The sequence below is a fragment of the Triticum urartu genome, chromosome 2 (genome assembly GCF_003073215.2).
Source record: "Triticum urartu cultivar G1812 chromosome 2, Tu2.1, whole genome shotgun sequence".
NCBI lineage: Eukaryota > Viridiplantae > Streptophyta > Magnoliopsida > Poales > Poaceae > Triticum > Triticum urartu.
The window spans coordinates 108159954-108184845 of NC_053023.1; positions in this window are offsets into that span (position 1 = coordinate 108159954).

Genomic DNA, 24892 nt, shown 5'->3' on the forward strand with positions numbered 1-24892 from the left:
TGTGTGTGGGGGGTCTTTCTAGTTCACATGCATATATACACCATCTATAGGTCTCTCTCGCACACTATGTATGATACTCTAGCTAGTCCAAGCTAGATATCTTGGGTGCACTCATCGTACGCACACAAATTCCTTGGCTCTTTGCCCGTAACTCTCTCACGCACCACTATGTCGTCTCGAAGTTCTTCCCCCCTCTCTCAAATTCTCCATCCACCTGGGTCACACATACACATGCATATCTCACTCGCACTCGATAGGCCCATCTAAAACTCTATCTCTCCCCCTCGTTCTCTCTCCATCTCACACGCGCACACACACAATCTCATGCCCAGCTAGCCAAGTATGATGGTCTCTCACTCAATTGTAGGCACACGCAGTCCCCCTATATGTATATGACTAGCTAATCTTAGTCTCCATCACAAACATGTGCATGGTCTATCTCGATTTCTCTCGGGGCATCTTTCTATTGCGCACGCACTCCCTCGATCTTCCACCCATATAGTCCCCTCACGATCTCGACGGGATCTCTCTATCACAAACACACCCTCTCTCCCTCCCCATGCGTCCATGCCATCCATGTGTCCCTCTCGACCTTTGTTCCTTGTTGGCCAGACCTCTATTGGACATGTGCTACAGGGGTGTCTCTCTCCGTTGCAAACAATCACACACTAGCTATCTTCGTGTATCTCCTCGCCTCGCTTTTCCATCTCGGAGATGCATGCATGATATGTTCGCATAAGAAACGAAAAACACACACTCTCTCTAATTTATCGTTTGTTGTCACTTTCTCTTTCACACACATACTCTTTTTGCACACTTACTCATTCTCCTTCACACACACTTGATCTATATCGACTGAGGCACTCTCCTCGGTCCATAACATATAGATTTATTGAAAAGTCAAACATCACAAAGTTTGACCATGTACGTGGAGAAAAAGAATTACATCTAGTACGACAAACATATACCATTAGATTCACCATGAGATGTAGTTTCGTATGATGTATCTTTGGTATTGTAGATATAAATAACATTTGCGTAAACCTGATCAAAGTTTCCAAAGTTTGACTTCTAAAAAAATTACATGCACTGCATTATCGAGCGGATGGAATATCTCTTTCCCCCTCTAAGCTATCTGACGCACGACTCAGCCTTATCGGGGCTCCTCAATCTCTCACAAACTTTATTGGTCGGTTTGGTTCGTGACCTGACCCTCATGCCTTGATGGCCGGTACTGCCTGGTGCGGACGTGAGACGTAAAATATTTCTGCCTGGCCAGGCTTGTGTGGTGCGGAAGCGTTTGGTTCATGCCTGGGCCAGGCAAAGCATCAACGTCCCATCAATCAATCCATGCATCAATTATTTAATGCTAATATCCATCCACGGTGCTGTTAGCCTCGTGGCCACACGACCAGGCACGGCCAGGCGTTTGAAATCGGTCGCCTGGGCCAGGCTACTTGCAGTGTCTGGAGTTTGGTCAGGCTAATTAAAGTGCAAGGGAACCCAGGCCAGGCGGGCTTTCTTTTTCATAGGGTAGCAACCAAACAAGCATGCATGAAATCCAGCCACAACCCTGGGCCAGGCAAAAGATGCTCAGGACGCAAGCCAAACTGGCCTTATATCTCCCTGGTTCACACATACACATGTCTCGCTCGCGCTATACATATAGACCCATCCAACACTCTCCGTCCTGGTTCACTCTTCCAATTTTGTAGTGAAAAAATATTACTAGCCAGCCAACCCTATCGTATGAGCGAATGATATTGGTACCTCTTGATGACACGGCAATCTTATGCAGCCAGCTACTCTAATATGTTCTCTTCTTTTGCAGATAAAAAAAGACCCGAAAGTGAAAAATGTGCTGCACTATAACAATCTCATCGAATGCCTTGATCTCCATCTTACAGAAATTGATTTGATCGACTACCGAGGCAGCACATCTGAGATTAAATTGGCCGTGTTCTTTGTTCTGGAGGCAAGTGTGCTCAAGGTAATGAGGTTTGGCGTTCTCTGGCGCAACGATGAATGGCGTGCTGATCACCGCAAGCGTCTAAGCCTAACTGACAAAGTCTACGCGGAAGCTGGATTTGTTTTTGAAACATCAAGTGGCCAGAGACTCGAAAACTTATTTGCCCATTAGTGACTTGTCAGGGCGGTGGATTTTAGTTTGTACGATAATGCTGCATCCACCTAAAGTAACGAAAGTTCTTACGTAAACTTCCTAGTAATTCCCTCTTCGTAGGTGCAGCATTACTCCTAACATTTGTAATATCAGTTTGAAACTTGTAATATTGCCGTGTCCTATTCCTGCGTTTTCAAAATCATGCGAATAAAACAGGTCCTGAGTTGGTGATGATGTTGTGCCTCCCATCTTTCACCAATAGCCGTCGGATCTAGATCTGATGTATACAAACCAAGCTTCTCCATTTTTGCAAAAAGATGCCCGCACTTGTTCCCTATTTACAAACAACTCCTTGTCTCTCACAATCAGCCTTATCTCCTCCCCACCACATCTAGAAGGCCGTGGAAAAATCTGGCGCGACGGCCGCTGCTGGAGCCGTCCACCCCCAATCTTGGTGTTCCGTGCAATGCACGGGCATCTACGCACGGGAAATTATGTCGAACAGGGCTAGTTGTAAGCAGGCTAGCTCTACAGCCATGATGATAGTGACTGCATACAGTGAGGCTGACTATGGTATGCCGAACACGGCGCCTATACTCAGGTGTCATCTCCGGCGCAGGGTCTTTGTCACTTCACTGTGAGGAGCAACACGTAATAATTTGACCAACGGGTAGTACAGTGCTAGTACTCCTACTACTACATTGGTAGTGCTACTACTAGTACTAGTAGCACCACCATCTGGATTTAGGAGTACTACCACGTCCATCTGGATTCTAGTATTTGACTAGCAATATCTAGTAATGCATGTCACAAAAAATGTACTACTCCCTCTGTAAATAAATACATGGTGTTTTATTCCTATCGGCGAGAGAACTTAATGTTTTTTGCTAACTAGAGTACTAATAGGATTACATGCAATGAACTAAACACTGCATGTCATGTTTGGTAGTCTCAAGTCATTGAAAGCATGCACGGCCCACATCTCTCATTGGTTGATATGTCACGAAATAAGAAACAAGGAGGGAGTTAATGCACCGTGCCTAAGTATTTTGGGATTATTTGGTTTTCGTAAGGTGACTTACACAACATTTTTGTTTACATGCACTAACATTTTATTAGTTAAATCAAAGGTCAAAACTTGGCGCAAAATGCAAAGGGGACCAATAAACCAGTAAACATCAAACTTCTATCGTTTGGCCCCAACTAGAGGTCCAGTGAGATGACTATACTGCACCGGCACGGAGGGGGACGCAACTTCATTGACTTACGGCAACTGCCTTTGGGTGAATGACACGTGGGCCCAGGGGGTGGCTGGCCCACCTATCATACAACCAAAGGTAGGTGCAGTAGAGGGCCGAGGAGTAGTATGAAATCCTACGCACCTACGCAAGCTAACCAAGGGCAAGAGTGATCACTCGAATCGCAAGATCAATTGACTAGAAGCTAAACTAGACCCATGGAGGCGATGAGCGCGAGCATCAGCCGGCTGTGCCAAATGGTCCACGACGCCGGCCTGCGGCCCGGCACCGAGGAACATCTCCAGGTAGTATTGCTTGAGGCCGCCAGGGCGAGGGGCCTCTTGGACGACAGGTTCGTCTCCTTGTTCGACGAGGTCCTTGTCGGTTTCCTCGACAAGTTCACCGTCGTCAAGAAGCTTGCGGACGACTTTGACGTAAGCCTCCAGCCGAAGCGCCCAGGCTCTGCGATGCCCGCCACCCTCAACGGCCACTATGGTGACAACCTCTTCGATGCACTGGTGGCCTTGCGACTGCCCGCCATCGCGCCGGAGAATGTCCACCTCGAGGTCGCGCTCTCCGCGCAGCGCCTGGCGCAGCAAGACACCATCGACATAATCACCCACGTCTACGCGCAAATCGTCCACAAGGCCTACTACATGCAAGAGGAGGACGATAGGACGCTGGCCTTCTTGGACCGCAGGGCAACCTTGGACGACACTGTTCAGAAGCACGTTGAGCTCGCTGCCAACGCCGCTGCTCCTCACACGTCGGTTGGTGACCCGGCGCACTAGGGCGTGAGGATGTCGTTGATGGATCCGTATGTATTTTTATCTTCCCGTCAAATCCATGTAGTAGTATATGATACTACAGTAATTATCTTAGCTTTCGCATCAACTTCATAATTTTTGTATGCACTCCATGAATGACCGGCGCCAGAACCAAACTTCTCATTACTCTAGGCAAAATCGTTATTTTCTATCTATCGGTCGCGCCATCGAGCAGAACCAAATTTTACAAGTTACAGGTTCAAAAGGAAAAGCCTGCCGTGTTCGCGTCGCACCCCCACACGGTTGGTCCGGCACGCCTCTCAAGCGGGAATGCGTGTGGTGTTGCATTTTCACTTACAAGTGGGACAACAGTTGAGAAAATCGACTATTGGCAAATCCCCACCCCGCCCACCACACGATGGCTGAGAAAACAGGAGGGAGAAGAGTTAGCTGTAGCATGGACTCCAAGAAAATTAGTGTCGGATGGGACTCGTGTGGGTGGCGTGTGCCGTACTGCTAGACGTGAATGCTGCCCATGCCACCCCACTATATCGAGCCTATATCGAGGTACGTAGAACAACTTTCCTGCAGTCCGTGCTCAGCCCTCCTCTATCTCTCTTCTCAGCCAGCCAGCGGACGCGCGGAGCCCATCGTCTGTTTGCTCACATGCGGCCCCACATGTCAGTGAAAACACAAGAGGACCCACTGAACCTGCACATCTTTCACCTTGATGTGCCAATGATGAAAAAAAATCCAATAAAGATCTTCGGTGGCCGCTTTTGGAGTTACTCAAGAGTAGTAAGATTCTATTTATAGTTTAACCCAAGATGCACATCTCGTGGCTTCAACTACCACTCTATTTTATTTCATGACACGACCTGGATGCTGGATGTCCCACGTGTCGGCAAAAGGAGGAAGAACCCGACCAAATCTTCGGTTGTGCTCTCGGATTAGACTAGTTGTGCTAACTTAAAAAATTTATTGTGTACTCCCTCCGTTCCAAAATACTTGACTTCCATTTGTCCAAAAATGGATGTACCTATATACTAAAACATGTCTAGATACATATATATTTTGACAAATAGAAGGCATGTATTGTGCAACGGAGGGAGTAGAATGGATGCAAGTTTTTGTATTGGGAAGAAGAGTACATCCATATATTGATAGAGCACAATTTAGTAGATGTTCTATCACTTTTAGCTAGCACAGAGGCTAGAGATGAGATTAGTGCACTTGTTGATACTCCTACTAGAATAGAGGCTAGACATGAGACTAGATGCGAGGAAGCAACATCTACTTCTTTACACTCGAAGAAGAAAGAAGCACGCAAGATCGAGCCTCCGCAGATCAACAATGAATGCATCGAGAAGGCACTAATCCAACTTACAGGAGTAGTAAAATGTATTCTTGTGGTTCTTGTTTTCTTTGGTCTTGCTTTTCTAGTCAAAATTATCGTTGGATTTCATGCAAAACGGAGGTCTGTTTGGGGTCGTGCGTTGGAGTTGGCCTTACAAGTGGGACCATAGTTAAGGAAACCGACTATCAGCAAACCCCCACCTCGCCCGCCGTGCGATGGCTGAAGTTAGATAAATGACGAGGTTGAAGAGATTGCTCTAGCACGGACTCCAAGAAATAATATGGTGTCAGATGGATGTCGTGGTGGTGGCGTGTGCCGTACTCCTGGACGTGAATGCTTGTTCGACTATCCACAATGGGAGTAACTTCAGCAGTAACATCGCGTCCAACTCAGCAAATTTGCTTATGTGGCAAGGATTTAATGAGGAGAGAGATAGTTTCAGTAACTTAGCTAGTTACTGGAACATCACATGTTCCAATGCAATATGAGTCTATAACCTAATAAATGAAGCTTTGCATGTTACCACACTTATGTTACTACCCACTATGAAGGTAGTAACATAGTCTAGGGATATGTGTATGTTACTAGTGTATGTTACTCTCCATTGTGGCTAGTCTTCTGGCCCATGCCACCCTACTACTCGTACTACTTACTCCTACTATATAGTACTAGTATCGAGGATTCGAGGTGTTGGTTACGTACAATGAACACATTAACATATGGTTACAGTAAAAACACCCGCCCGACGCGTGAAGCATGTGAAGCTAGTACAAATAGTGTACTACTATTGTTGATTGGCCTCATCCGATAACCTGTTGCAATGCACGTACAATTATGTATTCGAAAAATATTTTTTTGCCTCGTCGCACCACTCACTCAGAGAAGCGACTCGAAAGCCATTCATAAATTTAGTAAGTTTATCACAGGCATATCATTTTATTACATACAACAGGTCATCAACCCACATCGACAACGAGGATACATTATAAATACTAAAGTTTTCGCCACACAACAAATAACAAGCAATGAAATGAACTTCAACTCAACCATTCCTCGGCGTTGGAAACGCTTGCTTTGAACCACAAGTGATTCTCTGGGACGGGCCATCGATTGTCGATCTGGAAAACAACGCAGGACTGGTCATCCAGGCTGAAGCGGCCTACTATATCAGTACCAGGGTAGGGAACCACCCAAATGTCCGAGGTATAGACACAGTTGCTTCTCATAAATGGTACTGTTAATGTTGTGTCAACAACAGTTGGATCGCCTTTCACCATCATCGGATAGTTTTGTCCAAGGAAGAGCGAGTTTTCTCCAAGACTATCAATTCTGTACCAGGGAGAAGGAGTTGGCACTAGCACACTAGTATCCATCCCGAATACCATGCAACGGGTGTTGGAATAGGTCCGGTGAGTGCGACCATGGGAGACTACACCTGCTTCCTTAGCAGTAACATCATCAGTGGGTTGTATACACACAAGAAGAGGTGATCCATCGGAATTAGTTGCCAGGCGCCACTGAGTATATGGGCGCTGCTCGTCCTCATGCTCGTGATCATCACCATCGTCATCTCCCCCTTGGTTAGAAAAATTTTCAAGTATAGGTGGTGGGATGTTCACAGGACCTTGGAAACACAAGAAGAAGGTTAATTAGTAAAGGGAAACTTGCTAAGCCGCATGCATGTGGATGAAACAATTTTAATTACGGTGGAAGACAAACGTACCGAAACTATGAGGATCCCATGCAAAAACAGTGCCATGAGTGGTGGCAGCAAACACAAGGCCCTCGTATTGAATTGCGTCACAGTACTCATCCGTGTACAGAAACTGATTTTTGAGCAATATCCATCGAGTCGAACCACGAAGGACGGCAACAAGCTTGTCGAAGATAGCAATAACTTGATAGTTGTTGTAATTCCAAGAGAGGTTGGGAACTCGACAAATTGCTATCTTCCATAGAAGACAGTCACCATGATCGTATTTGAACGTGCATACAATACCGGTGTGCTCAACCTCTGGGAAGTTTGCTAAGATTTTTGGAAGTGGAACCCGGTCACGAATGTACACATTCACAAGTTCCCACTCACAGTTGGACCCAATGTAAACAACCCAATCTCCATTTGCGCCCGCCCAAGCCTTGCCCTCAAGCGATGGCATCTTAACATCATACGTATCATTATCAAGCGGCATCAACTGGCACAGGGCGAGGCCTCCGTCATGCCGGCGCTAGTCATCATGGTCACGACGAAGAAGATAGGGGAGATCAAACCGCTCCTTGACTCTTGGGTTCTTTGTAATGATGTTATTAGTTGAGTCGAGAATGGGCTTGAACGAACCTGCCATGCTAACCGAGGTGATGACGTCGCATCGATCAATGAGTTCCTCCACCACGTCATCTTTCAGATCGGGGCAAGAATAACGGGGTCGTTTCCGGCCTGTTCCCTCCATGGAGAAGACGATCGAACAATGGCAGAAGAAAGGGTGAAGGGCTGAAGGAAAATGGAGGAGGGAGAGGAAGAGTGTGCGACAGCAGTTCCAAATCGAGAGGGAAAGGCGAAGAGCCGGTGGACGGTTGCGAGTTTGCCACGGTTCACGAAGAGGCGCCCCGGCCTACACGTCCGTTCGGAAATACTCCTACTACTCGTCGTCGTCTCACTGATATGTTGGAACGGGACCACATGTCAACGGAACATGGTGTGTAATTTCTCGTGCAAAATGCGATCTGGCCGCGTTGGCCCGAGGTTCCGCATTAGTTATCGACCTTTATTTTTTAATGGCGTGCTGATCAGTTTTGAAGCACGACTAACTCGTATTGTACGCAGAGAAAATATAAACTACTCTACCACTACTCCACCTCTCGTACTAGTAGTATAAAAAAGATATATAGGTTGGAGCTTGAGCGCTTTCTTGCTAAGGGCTGCCCACTTGCTTCTCACACTACCACCCTCTCTCCAGATCTAAAAAAGACGGCCCCTCTCTCCCTCCTCACCGGTGGTCACAGAATCGCCGGGGAAGAAAAGGACATGCAGCGTTGACGCACTCATCGTCGGCGAGCGAGGTCACGCGCTGACGACAAGGCCGTCCTCTCAGACCTAGCGCCCGCGCGGGATGGCCTCCGTCCCCAAGCTCGCTGCCGTAGTGTGTGCGGAGGACGACGACCATGAGCGAAGCCACTTCCCGCCGACCCTCAGGTATGCTACCTCTTTTCGAACCATAACCTTGTTCTATTGCCCCATCTGCCACGTCGTTGCATGTGGATCTTTTTCCACTCCACCATATTCCCAATTTGCTATCCTCTGCTCTGCTGGCCACGCAGACGAAAACCATAATTTGCACTATTAAAGGAAACCCTACTTCATGCAGACTAATCCATGTCTGGGTTGAATAAGGAAAGGAAGGGAGACTGTACTGTCCAAGAGAGTAGGCATCGAACCTGCATCTAGGTTGAAAAGGGGAAATCAGTAGCTAAGGAACGAGTCTCGTGTCTCTTGGTTGAAGAAGGGTAGAAAGGCATGACAACGCAATAGAGAATGACCAGGTCGATCGGTTTGTTGTCCTCGCATAGGAAAAAGGTGGCTAAAGAGAACAAAAATGGGACGTAATCCACATATGCTGCCTGGATATTTGTTTCTCTGGGAAACCATACCTCCCTCACCACTCTGCGTCCGTGGAGGTACATCGTACTGGTGCGCCCACTGTCCGAATGGGCCTCCCATGCTCTTATTGCCACTTTTTTCTGTTAGTATAACGCCAGCAGTCAACTCAAGCAATACTACTTCTAAAGTGATGCCACATTTAACTAATGCCGCTCTCAGTCTAATGCCACCAATAAATTTAAGCAATGCCATTTAATGTCACTGGATTATTTCAGGGTTAGCTGTTGATTGTGGATGTATTAAAGATTTTTCAGCTAAGGCATTCTAATGCCGTTGCACAGCCAGTATACCAACGATAAAACTTGTTACTACCTTCAGATTTTTGCACTGTTAATGCTTATAGATTACATACCTCACTTTCATGAGATAAGTTAATTTTTTTGTACAGTGTCACCAAAATGCCAAGGCGTTGATGTCATTTTATTTTGGTTAAACTGCACAGACAATTATGAAGACAAGAGGAAAGGTCAAGAGTGGGCACCTCCTCCTTCGGTTGTTCTCTCGATTCGTTCGATCAAGTTTTTATGTTTGATCGATTATCAAGATTGGGATAGCAATTTTTAAGGTACCCCCGAGTTTGAAATGATATTTACCTTGGAGGTACATGGTTTGCAATTTTTTTTATACTGTCATTAGTTAATAATGCTAGTTACCTTCAGACTTTTGTATTTGGTTTAATGCTCATGCACAGCTAGTATACCAATGCTGAAACTTGTTACCTTTACATTTTGTATTGTTAATTCTTATAGAAACCTTCCAGTGCTAGAGTTTATTGAAATCTGTTCAGTAAAACCATTGTACTGTACCCTGTAATAAACTAACTACTCTACTGTTGCACTAGCCACTGGATTAGTGTATATTTGTAGTATTCTAATGGTGTTGCATTAGCGTATGGACATAAATAAAGTGTGGCAAGCTTTCCCAGATATGTGCTCTAGAAAACTACTACCTATTTTTCTAAATACTAGACGTTTGGGTGCTTTAAATTGAACCGCGAAAACGTCTTATATTAAGGAACAACGGGTGTAGAGTTCACTCAAATTATCTCGGTAAAGCTAGTCACACCTTTGTTAAAATTAATGTTCATTATGTTATCGGAGGAGGTCTGTATGTTTGTCTCTAATGCCTGTCGACTACAGACTTGACATCATGATGTAATGTTAAGTCATTTCCTTTTGTACAGTGTCACTGAATTGTCAAGGCGGTGATGGCATTTTATTTTAGTAGAACCGCACAAAATTTGCTTAAAAGAAGAGGAAAGGTTAGGAATGGCTCAGTTTTTCAGAAAAAACTATGTATGCCTTCCTGACATCAGCCGATGTTGCTTTATTTATTCCTTCAAACAGGTGGTTAGAAACAGTCTTGCTACCTTTTCCCATTAAGAAATTGGAATGCTTATATTTGTGAGTCTATTCTTCAACTAGTGCCACTTTTAAAGTAATCACACTTTCAATATCTATGCAAACAGGGATGCTCGATTTTAGTGCAACTGCACAAAAAGTCCAACTGGTTCAACATTAGGAGCATGTTTTTTTCCAAACCTTTATATCCAATTGGTGGCACTATGAGCTGTTCATTACGAAGGTACATGGCTTGCTACTATCTTGCTACTCTTTTTGTACTGTCGTTAGATAGTAATACTAGTGGTTTGCACGTGAATTTATTGGCAGGGTGGACCTACATTGGAGGTGCAGGGCAGGATTCAATGATTGGATGCTCAATTTTGGTTGTATCGATTTCACCTCTTCCATCACTGCGAACATGGATATCGTTTGTCTGATGAAGAATAGGCGCTATATTTCTGCTCTGAACCAGCAAATCAATTCAGTATGAAATTGTCCAGGGCAAAACATAACTGTATGAGATTGTCCAGTGCAGAACATGATAGATGCTAAGCGGAAGAGACATGTTTAAACCGAAAATACAAGGTTTGGTATATGTTTACTAACTGCTTGATATTTGTGCAGACAAAGATGTCTGCCCATAGCTATTTGGCAAACAAACAAAGTGTCCACAATTTTGGTTGAACTGCACAAGAGAAAAGTATAGTCACTGCATGCAGTGCCATTTGAAAATAGACACAGAAATATTGGATAGTCACTTCATGGACTGCAGAAAAGTAGTACTGTACTATTTATTGGCCAACACTAGGTGCTTCATTGCTTTCGTCTGATTATACAATGGGCATCATTTTGCCTAAGTTAAAGTTTGTATTCCAAAAATAGTCTCGCGGTGTGATCGAGAGAAGACCAAATCATATTGCAGTGGATGTTCCTCCATCATGTGTGGTTCATTCTCATGGTTCCAGTTGTTGGTGAAACCACTTACGTTTCCAAGAGGAATTGTAGACTTCACAAACAAAGTTGTCTTTCAGTCTGTACTGAATGTTGGCCAAGAGAAGCATCCATGTTAGTAGGAAGAACATATGTTTTTTCTATATCTTTTCTTTTGGAGCTACATATTTGTATATGATCTGTGCATCATTGAGATGCATTAACATGTTGATCTTATGTATGGGAATCGTACTAGTTAGTTTTAGTTGTGACGTAAGATCCAAAGTGGCAGATCTTTGCTTTTGGAGCTACATATTTGTATATGATCTGTGAATAATTGAGATGCATTAACAGTTACTTATTTATGTTCACTCAGTGTTTACAAGTTACTGATCGATCACTAGCTAGCCTACATGCGCTCCTGGCAGTTTTATTTGCGACGCAAGATGCGAAGTGGCAGTTTTTTGAATAAAAATGCCTACCTCTGAAGAAATTGACAAGCTACACTATCGGTCCTACACGGATAAAAATGCCTACCTCTGAAGAAGTTTAAGCCTAATTAATTCCGTGAGCAAAGCAGCAAGACCAAGGCATGGCAATAATTAACGGCATACATAAGTTTAAGCCTAATTAATTCCAGCGATTTAAGTGGCTGCATGCGTGCCCTCGGCTGCGACTCGTTGCATGCTGCTTCGCGTACTGCCTGCGAGCGATTCTGAGTGCCTGCATGCAGCCGGCCGTATTAAGGCAGCTAACTGATGCGAAAAAGATACGCTTTAATTGTTGCGGGCTTTTTAAATCTGTGGAATCATTATTGACAAGGAGGGAGATGATTCGAGTGCACTCGTTTGACCGCCATACCGGCGTGCGACCCAGACGGGACGAGACGGCACAGTCATAATTCTAGTTTCTCTAGTTTTCCACGGCAAGCTGGCGCGCTAAGCCATTATGCATTGAATTCCGATGACCGTCGCGCTACCTTCCGCCTATAAGTACTGCTTCCCGACCTTCTCCGGTGCCACCGTGACCTAACTCGCCATATCCTCATAAGCCCCCACTGGCCCGACGTCGCTCGCCACGTCCGCCATGCCCCCGCCCGTCCGCGGTAGGCGACGCCGGAGGCGGTCATTGCCGAAACTAGTGTTCAGGTTTTCACCGGAAGGCAGACGGAGGGAGGAGGCATTCTATCTGTCTTTAGATGGCAATGCAGAGATCAAGGAGTTGTTGGAGCGTGACCGCATGGCGGAGGAGCAGGAGTTTTTGGAGCGCGACCGCCTGGCGGAGGAGCAGCGTATCACCGATTTGCGCCGCCAGCGGGACATGGAGCAGCAGCGCACCGACGCTCTGAGTCGCGAGCAGAGCGCCCGCAACTGGGCCAACTACGTGGAGGCCGGCGCCCAGCAAATAGCCATCGAGGCTGTCGGGCACGCACACATTCGCGACGCTGATTTTTACTACCAGCTCATCAAGTGGGTTTCCCGCTTGGAAGCCGAAGCTTCGGTGGACCACACCGGCATGGAAAGGGCGAACGTGCATGAGCAACGTGCCCTATCGCACCTCTTGCAAGTCCGAGGCGAGGCGCACGACGCCGGTGCCGGCGTTTAGCGTGTACCACAGATGGCGGCCAGCATCGTCTAGTTAGCTAAGAGTAAGTTAGTACTTGTACACTACTAGAGTATTAGTGGGAGTAGATAGTAACCTTGGCATTGATGGTTGTCAACGTGGAAGTTCAGTACTCTATATGTGGATCACTTTGCTCTGAATGTTGAACTTTCCGTTTGAACGTATGGAATGGGCTGTTATTTTTTAAATGGGATGTATTTGTCCTCCACGGGTTTAGAGGCTGACTTGTGGGCCTAGCAAGTTGACGCGTACACAATCAGGAGATGATTGTACGTGGAGAGGATGACAACAGGGACCCGCCAAGGTCATCGCAGTACGCAAGCAAGTGCCTCCTTATTTCAAGCCAATAAAAAAATGGCTCCTCCTAGTGGATTTCTGACATCTGGGTCCCATGCCATTGTCAACGTAGTCAATAAACGAGAGAATTGCACAACGAGAGGCTGACACCAGGGACCCAGCAGCTCGCCCAGTTATTTTTGTTTTGGGTTAATTTGATAAATGCCACTCCAAATCTAGTGTATCCGAGAAATGTCACTGCAATTTTCAAACTTTGAAAAATGCCATTTCATGCCATTTCTAGTGGCATTTTTCGAAGTCTGGAGTGGCGTTTTTCAAAGTTTGCAAACTGCACTGGTGTTTTTCAAAGTTTGTAAAAATTGCAGTGGCATTTTTCAAAGTTTGGAAATTGCAGTGGCATTTTTATGAATCGCCATAATTGGAGTGGCATTTATCTAATTTGTTTTTGAGACAGAAGCAGGGTGTCAACTGGGCTGTGCGGGACACTCTCGCATGTCTAGACAGCCTTTTCTTTTATGTTTACCACAGACCAACCTAGTAGTTTTTTTTTCTTTCTGAAAATGGCTAGCCCAGTTTTTTTGTGATTTGTCAAGTAAGTCGCTTTATCAGGCCTGTTGGGCTGCAAATCTTTCAAGACGAGGAGAGCTTCATTCGGCCGGCCGAGAAAATGGCCTATCAGTAATGAGAAATGGGTTGTACATTTTTAAAACACATCAAACCGGCAATTAGTTTCAAATATATATTTTTCATTTCGCGATTTTAAATTGCATTGAATTTTATGCGTGGACAATTTATTGGATTTTATATTGATATACATTTATTTTTAAAATCAGTCTAAATGTGACTCAAAATTTCGGGATTAAAAACAGTTCAGACCGCACCGACATATGCAAAATTTCGTATAATTTTTTAACCGTGGCCACAATATGGGTTGTAATGCTAATAAAAAGAATACGGGCTCCAAAAAAGACCGTAAGAATTAGCAAATGGACTGTAAATTATTTGAAATAATGGCAGATGGGCTGTATGTTGTTTTCCACAGATTCGAGGCTTTCCACAGATGGCCTGTATACAGTTGGATGTCCATCCAACAGCCGTCGTGCTTCTTCAATCTCTGCTCTTACTGCTCCAGCCGCTCAAACAAGCGCCGGCGGGACTGCCTGCTCCCTCCTCCCCACGGCCGGCTCTGCTGCCGCGCAGGCCTCACCGCCCCACCGTACTCCCATCGCTGGCCTAGCCATCCCTCTACTCACCCACACCTGCTGTTATTCTCCGGCGATGGCAGACGAACCAGTAAACCCTCGTACAGTCGTACTCCCCTCCGCGTGGGAAAAAACAACTGCCGAGTCTTCCCTACCTCCGTGTCTTTCCCTTCCTAGGCATTGCCGTCTTCCACCGCCCTGGTGCTCTCGGCGTGGCGTGGTCAACGTGGTCAACGACCGACATGCATCTGAAGTGGACTGTACGTGGAGAGGTTGACAGCTGGGTCCACGGTCGCACGCAAGGAAATGCCTCCTTATTACGCGCAAAATAATGATTCCTCCACCTGACATCTGGGACCCACCGAAAGGGCCTCTGTATTTCACGAAAAAAACGTTACCACCGCTGACAGCTCGGACCCACCAGCTATATCTTCGCACGCAAGGAAGTGCCTCCTTATTACGCACAAAAAAATGAATACTCCCCCTGCTAGCTGGGACCCAGTATAGTGGGCCTACTAAGTTGACGGGGACGAAGGGCTTTGTCAACGTAGTCAATATGCACGATTCTAGCTCAACTGACCGTACGATGTCCATCCAACGGTCGTAGTGCTTCTTCAACCTCTGGTCTTCTTGCTCCAGCCGCCCAAAGCAGCGCCGGTCATGCCGCCTGCTCCTGTCTCCCGTGGCCGGCTGTGCTGCCGCGGAGGCCTCACCGCCCCCATACTACTCCCACAACTGGCCAGGCCATCCCTCCACTCCACTCACCCAACCCCCTGTTATTCTGCGGCGACGGCAGCGCAGCCGAACCAGTGAACCCTCGTACTCCTCTCCGCGTGGGCATCCACTGTCGTGTCTTCCCCGGCTCTGCGTCGTCCCCTTCCTAGGCCTCGCCGTCGTCCACCGCCGTGGTTCTCTCAGCGCGGCGTGGTCAATGTGGTCAACAACCGAATTCCATCAGAAGAATACTGTATGTGGAGAGGCTTGCAGCTGGGTCCATGGCAGCCGCAAGGAAGTGCCTCCTTATTACGCGGAAAATAATTATTCCTCCACCTGACAGCAGGGACCCACCGGACGCCCACCAGTATTTCGCGAAAAAACGTGTGGCCCTGACTGCTGGGACCCACCCGAGGGCCACCGTATTTCGCGAAAAAAACGTTCCACCTGCTGTCAGCTCAGACCCATCGGAAGTGCCTCCTTATTACGCACAAAAAAATGAAAACCTCCCTGCTAGCTGGGACCCACCTTGGAGGGAGGCTGACTTGTGGGCCTACTAAGTTGACGGGGACGGAGGGCTTTGTCAACTTAGTCAATATAAACGATTCTAGCTCCAGTGACCGTACGATGTCCATCCAATGACCGTAGTGCTTCTTCAACCTCTGGTCTTCTTGCTCCAACCGCCCAAAGCAGCGCCGGTCGTGCTGCATGCTCCTGCCTCCCGTGGCCGGCTGTGCTGCCTCGGAGGCCTCACCGCCCCCTACTATTCCCACCGCTGGCTAGGCCCTGCGGCGACGACAGCCTCACACCGCAGCCAAACCAGTGAACCCTCGTACTCCTCTCCGCATGGGCTTCCACTGCCGTGTCTTCCCCGGCTCCCCGTCGTCCCCTTCCTAGGCCTCGCCGTCGTCCACCGCCCTGGTGTTCTCGGCGCGGCGTGGTCAACTCGGTCAAGGAACGACTTCCATCGGACGTGGACTGTACGTGGAGAGGCTGACAGCTGGGTCCACGACCGCAGCAAGGAAGTGCCTCCTTATTACGCGGAAAATAATGATTCCTCCACCTGACAACTGGGACCCACCGGACGGGCCACTGTATTTTGCGAAAAAAACGTTTCCCCTGACTGCTAGGACCCACCAGCTACATCTTCGCATGCAAGGAACTGCGTCTGGGCAAAAAAAACGATTCGCCCCCTGACTGCTGGGACCCACCAGTTACATCTTGCAGGCAAGGAAGTGCCTGACAGTCGGGACCCACCTGGTCGAAGCGTATGTAGCATTGTCATTCTGGTCGCGAACGTGTACGTACATATATACTGGTGGATGTAGAGGCGCGCACATGTCGTAGTAGAGGCGCGTACGTGTCGTAGTAGAGGCGCGCACGTAGCATGTACACGTACGTACATCAGCCAGGGTGCAAGAAAAAAAATACGACCACGTATCTGTACATACGGGCGGGGTCTCGAACGCCTACTCGCGCATACGTACGGCCAGGGCTCGTGTACATGGCTGGGTCAGAACGGAGAAACAGTGTCGTCGTCGTGCTCATGGTGAGGCAACAAAATGCGTCGTGTTCATGGGGAGACAACGGAATGCGTCGTGTTCATCGGGAGGCAACGGAACGCGTGGGAGCCAACCGGCTGGGTCGGAACGGAATGCGTGGTCGTGTTCATCGGGAGGGCTTGGATGGAACAAGCGATGGAAATGAGGCCTGACGTACCGCAAAACGGAGGAAACGGCCATGTGTTCGACCGACCATGTTCGAAACGGGATCCTGTTCATCGGGAGGGGTCTGGCGTACCGCAAAACGGAGGAAACGGACCTCCTATGGTCGAAACGGGGGTCCTGTTGATCGGGAGGGGTGTGGCGTACCGCAAAACGGACGAAACGGACCTGCTACGGTCGAAACGGGCGTCCTGTTGATCGGGAGGGGTGTGGCGTACCGCAAAACGGACGAAACGGACTTGTGTTGGAGCGCTACGGTCGAAACGGGGGTCCTGTTCATCGGGAGGGGTGTGGCGTACCGCAAAACGGGACTCCACGGGATACTGTTCATCTCCACCGTCGACCTCCTCCAGCCTCCACGGGCTATCGTCGACCTCCTCCAGCCTCCACGGGCTCCTGTTCATCCAACCTCCACCACGCGCTACTCCACCGGCTACTGTTCAACCACCCCTCCACGGGCACCCCTCCACCGTCTACTGTTCATCCAGCCCTCCACACCACGGGGTCCTGTTCAACCACCCCTCCACGGGCACCCCTCCACCGTCTACTGTTCATCCAGCCCTCCACCACACCACGGGGTCATGTTCATCCAGAGGCAACGCCACCGCTCACTGTTCATCCAACCCCCCCCCCCCCCCCCCCCCCCCCCCCCCCCCCCCCCCCCCCCCCCCCCAACGCTCACTGTTCATCCCAAGGCAGCATCGATCGGCTTCAGTTAGCAGCAGTAGCGAAGGAATCGCTCGATTGGGTTCAGTTAACATCCATCAATCGATTGCTCGGGTTCAGTAACGCATAGCATGTAGTGCAATCGCTCGGGTTTAGTTACAGCCCAACGCCTCACTCAGGTTCAGTTAGAGCCAACGCCTCGCACACGCGCGCGTACGTGTACGAGAGAAACGCACATCGCTCGGCCCCCGACCTCCCACCGTAACCGGGAACTCCCCGAAATTTTCCTCCCCCTCGCTTCTACCACGGTTTTTTCCGTCATGGACGGCCCAAAGAATGTCATGCAGCTGCGTCTCCGGCCCGCCCAGGACGAAAAGCCCATTTTCTGTCATGATTTTTTGTCATAGAAGTAGGAGCCCACCACATCTATGATGATACCGGGTTTTGTCACAATTATCGTCATAGAAGTGTCATATGTATGACAGAAAAAAATTCGTTTGGCCCAAAATGTCACGGATGTGTCCTTTTTTGTAGTGTATGCTCATTACCATTAACATGAAAAGTGACATTGCCTTTGTTGCAATCAATAACAGCCCCTGCAGTATTCAAAAATGGTCTACCAAGAATAATAGACATACTATCGTCCTCGGGAATATCAAGAATAACAAAGTCCGTTAAAATAGTAACGTTTGCAACCACAACATGCACATCCTCACAAATACCGACAGGTATAGCAGTTGATTTATCAGCCATTTGCAAAGATATTTCAGTAGGTGTCAACTTATTCAAATCAAGTCTACGATATAAAGAGAGAGGCATAACACTAACACCGGCTCCAAGATCACATAATGCAGTTTTAACATAGTTTCTTTTAATGGAGCATGGTATAGTTGGTACTCCCGGATCTCCAAGTTTCTTTGGTATTCCACCCTTAAAAGTGTAATTAGCAAGCATGGTGGAAATTTCAGCTTCCGGTATCTTTCTTTTATTAGTAACAATATCTTTCATGTACTTAGCATAAGGTTTCATTTTAAGCATATGAGTCAAACGCATACGCAAAAATATAGGTCTAATCATTTCAGCAAAGCGCTCAAAATCCTCATCATCTGTTTTCTTGGATGGTTTAATAGGAAAAGGCATGGGTTTCTAAACCCATGGTTCCCTAGCAACGAAGTCTCTCTTATCATAAAGTTGATTCTTTGATTGTGAGTTATCAAGATCAACAGCAGGTTCAATCTCTACATCATTATCATTCCTAGGTTGAGCATCAACATGAACATCATCATTAACATTATCACTAGGTTCATGTTCATTACCAGATTGTGTTTCAGCATCAGAAATAGAAATATCATTGGGATTCTCAGGTGTGTCAACAACAGGTTCACTAGAAGCATGCAAAGTCCTATCATTTTTCTTCTTCTTCTTCTTCTTCTTAGAAGAACTAGGCGCATCAACATTAGTTCTCTGAGAATCTTTCTCAATTCTCTTAGGATGGCCCTCATGATACAAAAGGTTCCTGAGTCATTTTACCCCCTCTAGTCATAACTCTAACATCATTATCATTTTTCTTATTATTTAATTCATTGAGCAAATAATTCTGAGCTTTAAGTACTTGTTCTACTTGAGTGGTAACCATAGAAGCATGTTTACTAATAATTTTAAGTTCACCCTTAACTCTAGACATATAATCACTCAAGTGTTCAAGCATATCAGCATTGCGTTTCAATTGTCTACCAACATATGCATTGAAGTTTTCTTGTTTAACAATAAAATTATCAAACTCATCTAAGCATTGGCTAGCAGACTTATTACGAGGAATATCACCTTCATCAAATCTATAGAGAGAATTTACCTTTACTATCTGTGTCGGGTTATCAAGACCATGTATTTCTTCAATAGGTGGTAAATTCTTAACATCTTCAGCTTTAATACCTTTTTCTTTCATAGATTTCTTCGCCTCTTGCATATCTTCAGGACTGAGAAATAGAATACCCCTTTTCTTCGGAGTTGGCTTAGGAGTTGGTTCAGGAAGTGTCCAATCATTTTCATTACTCAACATACTATCCAATAGCAATTCAGCTTGATTAACTGTTCTTCCCTTGAAAACACAACCAACACAACTATCCAGGTGGTCTCTGTAAGCATCAGTTAGACCATTATAAAAGATATCAAGTATTTCATTTTTCTTGAGAGGATGATCAGGCAAAGCATTAAGTAATTGGAGAAGCCTCCCCCAAGCTTGTGGGATACTCTCTTCTTCAATTTGCACAAAATTATATATTTCCCTTAAGGCAGCTTGTTTGTAATGAGCGGGAAAATATTTAGTAGAGAAGTAATAAATCATATCCCGGGGACAACGCACATGTAGCGACCCGACCTCAAACGGTCAAGTCTCTGTGCTTCAGTGTCATCCCTGGATCGGTAATGCTGACACACACAGTACTCGAAGGATTTATAACAGAGTAGCAATCACACACTTATTACATCAAATGTCTCAAAAGAGAACTCATTACAATAAATATGGCTTAAGGCCATCTTAAACGATAACAATGGAAGACTTGGAAGATAAAGTGAGTCCATCAACTCCAATGGCATAGCTGAGTGCATGACAAACGACCTATCGCGTCTTACTCCTCGTCTAAAAAGTCTGCAACATAATACATTGCAGCTCAAAACAGGTCAGCACATGCAATATGTTGGCAATGTAACACAGTAGAGCAATGAATAGAAATGCTATCACTACATGCATATATGGTTGGTGGAGGCTCTATGGTTATATGGTTTTTGCGAAAAGCCAATTTTTCCCTACAACAAAGGAATATATTTTACTTAACTATCATGGTAGTTGAAACAATGAGAATGGTACCCCCATCTCAATCCCAATTAAAAGTAATTATCATCCCAACAAATTAAATTAGAGTGATGAGATACAGTAGGATAATCCAAGTACTAGATACTCAAGATGTCCATAACCGGGGACACGGCTAACCATGATTAGTTTGTACACTCTGCAGAGGTTTGCACACTTTTCCCCACAAGACTCGATCTCCTCTGTTGTATTTCTCGCACTTCACGGTGTTTGAGAAACGGATGATCGAGACACAGTCTTCCATAAGCATTAACTCTTTACTCCGGGTGGACAATTACACCTACTTTCCCTCTACATCTGCTAGCCCACCACTGAAAGAGGTCACACAACATACTCAACTATGCCAGAGCCCATAATGGCTTGTGGCTGCACACGGAAGTTTATAGCATGAATAATCTTTTGATCCCTTTGAGCCTAGGTGGCGGACCATCGGAGGATCACACGGTATATCCCCGGGATCTCCTAGGACAACACTGGTATATCCCTAGGTGCCCAAAACAAGAAATCCACCCAGATGTGTATTAAAGTTGTCACCTTAAGTTGAACCATTAATTAACAATATCACATCTGTCATGGATACACTCAAACCCAATCCACGTCTACGAGCATAACATTGCAATATAAGCATAACGTAGAAGTAACTCCTAGGGTTTGATAATAAAACATGGCAATAGGTTCTACCTCATCATCTACTTCCCAATACCCACAAGTTAATCACATCCTAATCATGCAATGTTTGGGGATTGGAACTAATGCATAAAAACTGGGTATGAAAGAAGTATGATCAATGTGTTACTTGCCTTGCTGATGATCCGCAAAACCTAGAGACTCATAGTAGCATGCTTCGCACTACGGGTGTTCTATCGCAAACAAACAATAGCATACATAAGCAATCAAGCAAATATGCACGGGTAAATCTCAAATAAGAAGATCTAACCAGAAAGTACAACTGAAGAACTCCGGTTTGCAAAAAGAATCAAATCAAACGGAGCAACGAAACACAAACTGCGAAAGAAACAAGATCCGATTACTAATCTGGACTAAAGTCAAATTTTATAGTACCAAAATCTTGTTCAAGTTGGTTAAACGGAAAGAGGGTTTCGAGACGAAGATCTAGGCGCTTGAAAAATTGCCTGATTCCGATAAACGAACGAAAAGATGAACTAAAACGAAAATCGGGTCAGAAATCGCGATCGAAAATAATCGTGAAAAACCCTGGAAAAAGAAAAATTGACGCACAGGCTAACGAACGAACTTTCGTTGTCTGTGGTTAACAAGTGAAAACCGTTCGTTAAAACGAACATACAAACGGGCGTTCGCTAAATAACTAAACTGGGGAAAAATAAAACCTTTCTAAATAAAAATAACCGAGGGTTTCTAAAAAAACCATACGGGTTTCTAACGAAAATCGGAGGCTACCTCGGGATGTGTGACAGCGGCGGCGGCGGCGGGCAACTCCGGCGAGGCGGCGTGGGTCGGCGGCGGCGGTGCGGGTCGGCGGTGGCGAGCGGTGGCGGGGCGGCGGCGGCGAGCGGCGGCGCGCGGCAGTGGCGGCGGCGAGTGGTGGCGGCGGTGACTCGCGGATCGAGGCACGGGGCTAGGCTGGGGCGGCTCGGCGCCTCGGGCTTTAAAGGCCCGGCCGGGTCAGTGTCCCAGGCGGACACGGCCCGGTAAGGTCGGTTCGTTTTTTTAATAATCCGACGCGTAGAAAAATGAAGAAAAGAAATACTAAACGGACTCCAAAATTCCTAAAATAAATTTTCCCCGTCCTCTAAAAATACGCCGGACAAGGTAAACATTTATTTGGGCCTCTAATGCAATTTTGAAAAACACATTTTTTCCTAATTCAAATAAAATAGCAATAAAACCCCAAATAAAAATACAAATTGATTTTAATATTTTCCCCCAATATTTCATTTATTTTGGAGAAGTCATATTATCTCCTCTCATATATTTTGATATGGAATATTTTCAGGGAGAAGAATTAATTAAAACCAAGGTGATCCTTGTTTCCATATTTGATAAAATTCAAATATGACAAACGGTGAAATCCCCAACTCTCTCCGAGGGTCCTTGAGTTGCTTAGAATTTCGAGGATCGCTAAACGGAAATGCAATAAAATATGGTATGCATGAATGACCTATGTATAACATTCCAAATTGAAAATTTGGGATGTTATAAACCTACCCCCCTTAAGATGAATCTCGTCCTCGAGATTCGGGTTTGCTAGAAAATAGGTGTGGGTGGTCTTTGCGTAGATAATCCTCTCGTTCCCAAGTGGCTTCATCCTCGGTATGGTGGCTCCACTGAACTTTGCAAAACCTGATAACCTTACTGAGAGTAACTCAGCTAGCAAACTCGAGAATCTTGACAGGTTTCTCCTCATATGTCAAATCACTATCCAATTGTATTGCTTCCAGAGGCGTTGTATCCCTCAAAGGAATATCGGCCATCTCTGCATGACACTTCTTCAATTGAGAAACATGAAACACATCATGAACTCCCGACAGTCCTTTGGGTAATTCCAACTTGTAAGCAACCTCTCCCATGCGTTCCAAAACACGGTACGGTCCCACAAATCTCGGGGCTAACTTTCCATTAACTCCAAAACACTTAACTCCTCGAAGTGGTGACACTCTCAGATACGTCCTGTCTCCGATTTCATAGACTACCTCCTTGCATTTTGAGTCTGCATAACTCTTCTATCTAGATTGAGCTACCTTCAGTCTATCTCGAATCAGTTTAAACTTCTCTTCGGACTCCTTAATCAAATCTGGTCCAAACAACTGGCGGTCTCCAACTTCATCCCACATCAACGGTGTTCTACACCTTCTTCCATACAGGGCCTCGAACGGTGCCGTCTTCAAACTGGCCTGGTAGCTATTGTTGTACGAGAATTCTGTGTAGGGCAAATTATCATCCCAACTAGATCCATAGTCTAGTGCACAAGCTCTCAGCATGTCCTCCAGAATCTGATTGACTCTCTCGTTCTGTCCATCTGTCTGTGGGTGAAAAGTTGTACTGAACTCCATCCTGGTTCCCAAAGTCTGGTGCAGTTGGTGCCAAAACTTTGAAGTAAATTGTGTTCCTCTATCTGATACGATGGTCCTCGGAACTCCATGCAGACATACGATCCTGGTCATATATATCTTGGCCAACTTCGCACTTGTATAAGTGGTTTTCACTGGGATAAAGTGAGCTACTTTGGTCAAGTGATCCACTACTACCCAGATTGAATCATATCCTGATCGGGTCCTGGGCAATCCGGTGATAAAGTCCATGCCAAGCTTATCCCACTTCCATTCGGGTATCGGCATAGGCTGCAGTAATCCTGCGGGCTTCTAATGTTCTGCCTTCACTCCCTGACATACATCACATATGGATACATACTTGGCAATATCCTTCTTCATACTAGTGCACCAGAAACGCTCCTTCAAATCCAAATACATCTTGGTGTTTCTGGGGTGTATCGAGTATGGTGAATCATGAGATTCCTGTAATATCAACTTTCCGAGCTCCGCACTATTGGGCACATATATGCGGTCTTCAAACCACAAGGTGTCGTGCTCATCCTCACGAAAACCTTTGGCTTTGCCTTCACTCATCTTCCCCTTTATCTCGGCAATTTCTTTGTCATCCTTCTGAGCTGCTCGAATCTTTTCCAACAATGTCGACTGAACCTCCAATGCTACAACAAAACCTTTAGGAACTATCTCCAAACTTAGCTCCCTAAGATCTTCTACCAACTCCTTTGGCACTCCTCCGCTTACTAGGGTGTTGACGTAAGTCTTCCGACTCAAAGCGTCTGCTACGACATTTGCCTTGCTTGGATGATAGTGCAACTTCATATCGTAATCCTTTATGAGCTCCAACCATCTCCTCTGCCTGAGGTTCAACTCCTTCTAAGTAAAAATGTACTTCAAACTCTTGTGATCCGTGTACACATCACAATGGTTTCCAATAAGAAAATGTCTCCAGATCTTGAGTGCATGCACTACAGCTGCTAACTCCAAATCATGTGTGGCATAATTCAATTCGTGCAGTTTAAGTTGTCGTGAGGCATACGAAACAACCCTTCTGTCTTGCATAAGTACTCCTCCAAGTCCTAAGCGAGAGGCGTCGCAATGCACTTGGAAATCCTTGCGTATATCCGGCAGAATCAGCACTGGGGCTGTAGTCAAACGTTTCTTCAACTCCTGGAAACTTGCTTCACATTCTTCAGTCCAATGGAACTTGTTGTCCTTCTTCATTCTTTGAGTATACTAAAATATCATCAATGAACACCACGACAAACTTATCCAAGAACTCCATGAACACCTTGTTCATCATACTCATGAAATAGGCGGGGGCGTTAGTCAATCCAAATGACATAACCGTATACTCAT